Source organism: Calonectris borealis, chromosome 1 (genome assembly GCF_964195595.1).
Source record: "Calonectris borealis chromosome 1, bCalBor7.hap1.2, whole genome shotgun sequence".
NCBI classification, from domain to species: Eukaryota; Metazoa; Chordata; class Aves; order Procellariiformes; family Procellariidae; genus Calonectris; species Calonectris borealis.
The window spans coordinates 95,881,675-95,889,957 of record NC_134312.1 but is presented as its reverse complement, the minus strand read 5'-3'; the positions used below and the strand labels follow the sequence as shown (position 1 = coordinate 95,889,957).

At 48.6% G+C, this 8,283-nt stretch overlaps 1 non-coding gene across 1 annotated transcript; it reads right to left on the bottom strand.

Moving 5' to 3' along the window:
• Window positions 1-721: 721 nt before the first annotated feature.
• TRNAI-AAU (transfer RNA isoleucine (anticodon AAU)) lies at window positions 722-795 on the bottom strand. The gene has a single exon. It is a non-coding gene; the product is annotated as a tRNA-Ile (tRNA).
• Between the last annotated feature and the right edge of the window lie 7,488 nt (window positions 796-8,283).

The following is an 8,283-nucleotide window of genomic DNA, read 5'->3' as shown; positions in this document are numbered from 1 at the left end:
ATTTTAGTTAATTATGATTATGAAGGGAAAGCAAGGACCATCTGAAATCTTGCAAACTTTCTTCAGGCCTAATGCTAATTAACAGAAGCGCAAGATGAGAAGATGCTCTGAGGCAAAAGATATTGAATATTTCACGATGGCCCACAGAAAGATTAAAGTTTTGCTATGTGCACTTTTTACCTACAGATTTCTTTTCCTATTGCATTTTCCATCATTTCACTTTCCTCCTCCCTGCCCCCACTGTCCTTTCCCTGCAAATCCCTTCCCCTTGTTCCCTATCCTTTGCTGCTCCATTTTGACTCTTGCCACCTCTCGCAGTTGCTTGCCTTCCCCCAGCTTATCTCTACATCCCTGGGCGGGCCCTGAAGCCCAGCTTAGGCCCCTCGCCCCGAGGGCACTCTTTACCACCTCCTTGTCCTTCGGCACGGGCCCCTCACGCAGCCCTTCCCTCGCCTCCAGCACCGTCCCCCCGTCCTGCTGGCCGGGCTCTTCCTCAGGCACGCACCGCGCCCCATCCCCTGCTCCGCCTCACGGGAACCGAAGCGGAAAACAAACCTTCCCCGCTGCTCCCCCGCCACCACGCCGCACAGGGCTCCCGCGGGGGAGCCAGCACTCCCGCCCCGACGGCTCCTCGGGACCTCCCGGGGCCGGCTTCCGCGCCGCCGCCCTCCAGCCCAGCCCGCCCGCCCGCAGCTCCCCGACTCGGGGCGGGCAAAAGCTGTGGCCCGTACGGGGATCGAACCCGCGACCTTGGCGTTATTAGCACCACGCTCTAACCAACTGAGCTAACCGGCCCGCCTGGAATCTGTTTTCCGGGAAGTGGCCCATCACCCGCGGCGGAAGCACGCCGCTCGGCTCCCGCGCCGCAGGCGGGGCTGCTCGCTGCTGCCCTGCCGGCACCCGCACCAGCTCCCCGCGGGGCGAGGGCCGCTTGCTTGGGACGTGGGGGTGTGCTCCCCGGGGCGCCGGCTACGCTTCCTTGCAAAGTCCCGCAGAGACATCCCCGACAGGGGATGGGACGAGCAGAGCCTCCAGGCTGGGACAGGGGCACAAAACCTTTTCCCGGTGAGGGCAGGGGGGGAACAGAGCAGGCTGCAGAGTAAGGTCTTGCAGGCTCTATCCCTGGAGGTTTTCCAAGCCCTGAGCAGGCTCCAGGCCTGCCCTCACAGCTGACACTGCTCTGGCCAGGGAGTTTGGGCGAGACACCTGCCAGGGTCCCTTCTTGCCCGAGTTACCGCATGGCCTGAGCAAAACTCAGCACAGCCTGCAGCAAGAGCAAGACTAAGAGCAGACCCATAGCCCGGCCTCTGACGAAGCAGGGACTCGACAGGGTTAACCAGCGTCTGCTGAAATTCACCCAGCAGTAGAGTTGAATGAAATTGAGCCTGGAAGCAAATACCTTCCCTGGAAGGATACAGCGACACAGGGAAGAGTTAATTCACAATCCTTTTTTATTCCTATTTTGTCTTACATAGTCAAAGGTTTCTGTTTTAAAATGTTAATTTTCCTGGCTTAGACTGTAATAAAAATCAAGCTTTTAAAGTGCTTGGTTTTCTTGGCAGAGCTCATTATAGAGGAAAAGACCAAGGAATATCTATAATCACAGTTTGGGATGAGAGAGACTGACTCAGGATCACTGGGATGACAGCACCCTGTTTTTTCTAGTCCATACTCATCCTTGTGGTCAATGCCCCACCCCCCCCCCATACTTCGTTTGCCTCATTCACACCATCAGTTCCGCTTTATTGCTGTTAGTCTATCTGCTACCAGCACTTCCCTCAAAGAGCCACCAAAGTCCCCAAACCTCATTTTTCCCAGCTTTGTCATAAAATCCTTCATCCCTAGGAGCCAACTGATCAAATCATTTACATCCCATTCCTCTTCAGCTGTCCCAGCCCTCTGCCTCCCAGTCCTGCCATCCTCCTCAGCACCATTAGTCCATGCTCACTCAGACACCTCTCCATCTGTACAGAGGAGCATTCGCTCTTTCATTTCTGCACCTTTCTCCCAGTAACTGCAACTGTCATTGGCTTTTGCTACAGCATATACAGTCATCACCATACCTGAGCACCATCCCTTGATACTTCAGCTGCTGCTGCTCCTTGTCTAATTGAACCTCTTGTTTACACCATCACCTTTTATCCACCTTGGACATCTTTCTCTTTGTCCCTACAGAAGACCAGCATTCAGTTTTATAAAACACAAATTATAAGGGGCCCCAGGTTACAGTACATATGCAGCAGTAGTCGAACAGTAGATGACTAGCTTTGCTGTCCAAGGGCTAACCTCTGCCAAAGACTCCCACAAAGCATATGCCATCTCCTTCACTCCTGAGGGTCTTGTTTCATCAGCCTAGGAAGCTTTCCTGCAGGCTGGCTGGGGCTCTCAAACAAGCAGCGGAAGGAGCATGGGGGAAGTGGGAAAGGGGGAGACTCCAAATGGTCATTTCTCCTTCCCCTTTTCTATTTGATCTCCGTGAAGTAGCAACCAGCCAACTGCCAGGAAGCACATATGTTCTGAGATCTTTATAACCAGCTATATTTTCTGGGAAACGTCACCCTGAGTTAGGTTAAACTCATTCAAACATTCAACAGCAAGGCCACATCTGGAATCTTAAGACAAAGCTGAAAAGTGAAAGGGCAGAAAGGAAAAGTACTCCCAAACAAGCCGCAGCATGGGCCTGTGTATGGAGCCTGGGTAGTCTCCGGACTGATAGACAGAGCATAAGTGGCAGGTACGGGAATAGCAGACCTTCGTTTGTGTGTCTGGCGCACAGATTCTCAGTCTGTTTTTTGGTAAGAAACAGTTGGCTAATTATTTTTTTAGTCAGTTACTCCACAGAGAGCAGGGGTGAGGATTAATCATCTTGCTGGCCTTTCTGTGCAGAATATCACAGAAGTAGCTCAAAGCAGTAATATACTGCCTCTTAATTCACAGCTGTCCACCATTGTTTTGTAATCAAATCTGATCCAATTATGCGATGCTAAGATGAAAAAACTCTATGCCCTTTGTCTATTTCTTTCCACTGCCTCCTAGCTAAGCTATGCAGACTTGTCTTTTTTCCTCAAAGTTTAACCAGTCACATGCCAAATGCCAACCCCTGTTCTTCTGAAACCCTCTTCCACACACAGAAATAGCATCCTACCTTTTTAGAAGAGTCTCATGCAGGCTCTGCTGTACAAGCAACAGATTTTCTGTGATTAGACAGCGACAGAAAACATAACAGTCTGGGAGATCAATGCTGTCTCCAAGAAAACAAAATTTTCTAATTGAACAGTAAAGTCTAGTTTCTCTCCAGTGTGTGGGATCCATACCCTCAAGCCAAGAAACAAACCAACCTAGAATGAGAAACTATTACCAGGCTATATAGTGGATATCTGTAACATTATGGAATTTAGAGGATGTACACGCAAAGTAGTTGCAAGCATTTTTCAGCACCATTGATGTTAGTGAACTGTGTTCACAAGCGCTCTATTAAATAGAATCTCAGCTCTGAGGGTTTTGCTAATTCAGGGCCTCAGCTAGACATCTCAACAACTTCAGACTTTTACAGCACATTTAGAAGTTCTGCTATAATATTCCCCTCATAACTTTACCATTATATAGAATATTTTCAAAGACTCTGAAGCAGTACAGGGAGTGTTTTGATTGTCTAGAGCTTAATAATGGTGATGAGAGGGTTGATGTTTATGGGTAAGAATCAGGGGGAAGGCCAACAAGGCAGATATCATGGTGGGAGTCTGTTACAGACCACCCAACCAGGATGAAGAGGTAGATGAAATATTCTACTTCTGGGAGAAGTCTCACAATCACTAGCCCTTGTTCTCCTGGGGGACTTCAACTTACCAGATGTCTGCTGGAAATAAAATACAGCAGAGAGGAAACAGAACAGTCTAGGAGGCTCCTGCAGTGTGTGGGAGATAACTTCCTGACACAGCTGGTGAGTGAGCCAACTAGGGAAGGCTGGACCTCTTGTTTGCAAACAGAGAAGGACTTGTGGGTGATGTGAGAGTTGGAGGCCGTCTTGGACATAGCGATCATGAAATGATAGGGGTTTCGATTCTCAGAAAAGTAAGGAGGGGGATCAGCAGAACTGGTACCTTGGACTTCCAGAGGGCAGACTTCGGCCTGTTTAGGAGACTGGTTGACACAGTCCCTTGGGAGGCAGTCCTGAAGGGCAAAGGAGTCCAGGAAGGTTGGACATTCTTCAAGAAGGAAATCTTAAAGGCACGGAGCAGGCTGTCCCCCTGTGCCAAAAGACGAGCCAGTGGGGAAGATGACCAGCCTGGCTGAACAGAGAGTTTTGGCTGGAACTCAGGAAAAAAAGGAGAGTTTATGACCTTTGGAAGAAGGGGCAGGCAACTCAGAGGACTACAAGGATGTCGTGAGGTTACGCAGGGAGAAAATTAACATCTGGCTACTGCCGTAAAAGACAATAAAAAAATGTCTCTCTCAACACATTAGCAACAAAAGGAGGCCTAAGGAGAATCTCCATCCTATATTGGATGCGGGGGGGAAACATAGAGACAAAGGAAGAGGAAAAGGCTGAGGTACTTAATGCCTTCTTTGTCTCAGTCTTTAATAGTCAAACCAGTCGTTCTCCAGGTACCCAGCCCCCTGAGCTGGAAGACAGGGATGGGGAGCAGAATGAAGCCCCCATAATCCAAGGGGAAATGGTTAGTGACCTGCCACACCACTTAGACACACACAAGTCTATGGGGCCAGATGGGATCCACCCAAGGATACCGAGGGAGCTGGCAGAAGTGCTCACCAAGCCACTTTCAATCCTTTATCAGCAGTCCTGGCTAACCAGGGAGGTCCCAGTTGACTGGAAGTTAGCAAATGTCACAGCCATCTACAAGGAGGGCTGGAAGGAGGATCCAGGAAACTACAGGCCTGTCAGTCTTACCTCGGTGCTGGGGAAGGTTATGGAGCAGATCATCTTGAGTGCCGTCATGCAGCACATACAGGACAACCAGGGGATCAGGCCCAGTCAGCATGGGTTTATGTAAGGCAGGTCCTGTTTGACTAATCTGATCTCCTTCTATGACAAGGTGACCGCTTAGTGGATGAGGGAAAGGCAGTGGATGTGGTCTACCCGGACTTCAGTAAAGCCTTTGACATTGTCTCCCACAGCATTCTGCTGGAGAAACTGGCGGCTCATGGCTTGGACAGGTGCACTCTTCGCCGGGTAAAAAACTGGCTCGCTGGGCCCAAATAGTTATGGTGAATGGAGTTAAATCCAGTTGGCGGCTGGTCACGAGCAGTGTTCCCCAGGGCTCAGTTTTGGGGCCAGTTCTGATTAATATCTTTATCAATGATCTGGATGAGGGGATCGAGTGCTCCCTCAGTTGCAGATGACACCAAGCTGGGCAGGAGTGTTGATCTGCTGGAGGGTAGGAAGGCTCTGCAGAGGGACCTGGACAGGCTGGATCGATGGGCCAAGGCCAACTGTATGAGGTTCAACAAGGCCAAGTGCCGGGTCCTGCACTTGGGTCACAACAACCCCAGGCAGTGCTACAGGCTTGGGGAAGAGTGGCTGGAAAGCTGCCCAGAGGAAAAGGACCAGAGGGTGCTGGTTGACAGCCGGCTGAACATGAGCCAGCAGTGTGCCCAGGTGGCCAAGAAGGCCAAGGGCATCCTGGCCTGTATCAGAAATAGTGTGGCCAGCAGGAGCAGGGAGGTGATCGTGCCCCTGTACTCAGCACTGGTGAGGCCGCACCTCAAATACTGTGTTCAGTTTTGGGCCCCTCACTGCAAGAAGGACATTGAGGGACTGGAGCGTGTCCAGAGAAGGGCAACGAAGCTGGTGAAGGGTTTAGAGCACAAGTCTCATGAGGAGCAGCTGAGGGAACTGGGGTTGTTTAGTCTGGAGAAGAGGAGGCTGAGGGGAGACCTCATCGCGCTCTACAACTACCTGGAAGGAGGTTGTAGCAAGGTGGGTGTTCGTTTCTTCTCCAAAGTAACTAGCGATAGGACGAGAGGAAACAGACTCAAGTTGCACCAGGGGAGGTTTAGATTTGACATTAGGAAAAATTTCTTCACCGAAAGAGTGGTCAAGCATTGGAACAGGCTGCCCAGGGAAGTGGTTGGGTCCCCATCCCTGGAAGTATTTAAAAGACGTGTAGATGAGGCGCTTAGGGACATGATTTAGTGGTGGATTTGGCAGTGTTAGATTTACAGTTGAACTTGATGATCTTAAGGGTCTTTTCCAACCTAAACAATTCTATTATTTGTATTTAAACAACCAGGGGCAGAGACAGCAGGAGACTGAAGAATGAACAAGGTTCAGGTGCTTGTGCTCTGTCTGGGATCTTCTCTTCAGTTGCCTGTTGCCTCCCTGCCACAAGTCACCCAGCATCGGCCCATGCTGCACCACCTTCCCTGACCTCTCCTGCTCCCCTGCCATCCATGGCACATTACTGGCATTGGCAGCAAGCAGTGCGCTGCACTGAATGCAGCCCCAGCTCGGTGCTCTCAGCCATCCCCCAGCACAACCTGCGCTGGCTGTGCTTTGAGCTGCAGTCCCAAGATCCATGCCTCAGCATGTTGTCTACAGAGGAAAGCTATGTCTTCCTCAGACCCAGTGTTATTCAGGATTACAAAGATGGTCCTACCTCTGTGCCCAAGCAAATAATTTCTTTTCCTTTTTACTGGCAATAAATTGCCAAATTATAACTATCTCAACTTCACACACACACTGTGCTCCAGCCTGTATTACTTATCACATGCTGCCACAGGCCCTGCCATCATGAACCCTGCCTGTGTATGAAAGCAAGACCGTCTTCCAGAAGAAACAAGATGTTTAGGCAAAAAGTAGAACAGAGCACGCTCACTGGCTTCCCTCCACCTCTGCCCCTTCCCGAGGGCCTGCGCTGCAGGACACATTAAGGTCTTATCTCACATAGGCCAGTAAGGCATCTGACAAAGTGATCTTTGGTCACTGCTCACTACCCAGCCCAAAATGGATCTGAACTGGCAATTTAAGAACAAAGTATAGCTTTAGGCATTCTGCAGCCATGTCCTGTTTGTTCCTAATCTCTCATCAATTCAAAATTGACAACTAGGGAAAAAAAATTCATTAGCTGCTCAAATAAAAGGGTACAGGGAACTAATGTTATCAGCCTGAGCACTACCCAGGGATTTATTAATAAGGTTGCCATTGAAATCTCACTCATAAAAATGCTAATGCAAGTTATTTGCATATATCTGTGCATCAAAACAGTATAAAGACCCATAATGTTATATTTAATAAAATTGTTATTTTCCCAATCATAAAGTAAACATTTGGTAGTCATAAAATGTATGTTGAAGTGTAACATATATGTACATTCTATATTTACAGCATTTTTAATAATAGCTACTGTGAGTTTTGAATAAAACAGTCAAGAGGACCATTCTTGTCCAGCCATTAACAATGTTTTGAACTAGAAACCTGCAGATTCCGGAATCACATCTAGAAACAGGACATTATATCTAGCATAACCACCACAGTAAGTTCCTGGTACAGCAGTAGCAAGTGTCATGCTTTGAACAGAATAACCAAAACTTATTTCACAGCTTCTCTGTGTTGGCCAGCAACAGATTAGGACAACTCCAGAGTCCCAGGAAGAAGAAAAACCCCTTCCCTTTAAGCATCTAAAATGAACCACCAACTATGAAAGCTGGTCTCGCGATATCTGCATGCCATCTCCATGCTTATTTAAGGCCAGATTTACCACAAACCTGACATAGAAGTAAGCTATTCAAAGGACACCAGAAGTCCCACACATTTCTCAGAAGACCTGGACATTCTCTATGGCATATGGGCACAAAATGCCCACATCCAGTATATCCCCTTAACAGGCTATGCCCCTAACGTAGTGTAGCTGTGCACATACAACTAACCCCCCTGGCAGGCAGCTCTTTGGATTGAAACCTTGATAGTATTGTTTTAGTGCCCAGGCTGGTGAGCAGAAGATACTACATAAACACATTTTGCTTGTTTGCCTGTGTCACAGTTCCTGGATCTAGTTTGTTCCCCTGGAAAATGTTTTGAGATGCTCTGCAACTCAGCCTCCAGCTAACACCAGGCATCAGTTTACCATTTAACATGCCACATTAAGCCTACAGTTAGCATTACAGGGATCACCAGTATGAGTTATTATGTATACCGTCTCATTATTACTGCTGAAATTGTTGGCAGCTTTTCCATTTTTAAATAGTGCCTATTTGTTTTGTTCTTGCTATGGAAGGGCAGAATGGATTAGACTACATAAGCTTCACATCCAATTCAAGTGATAC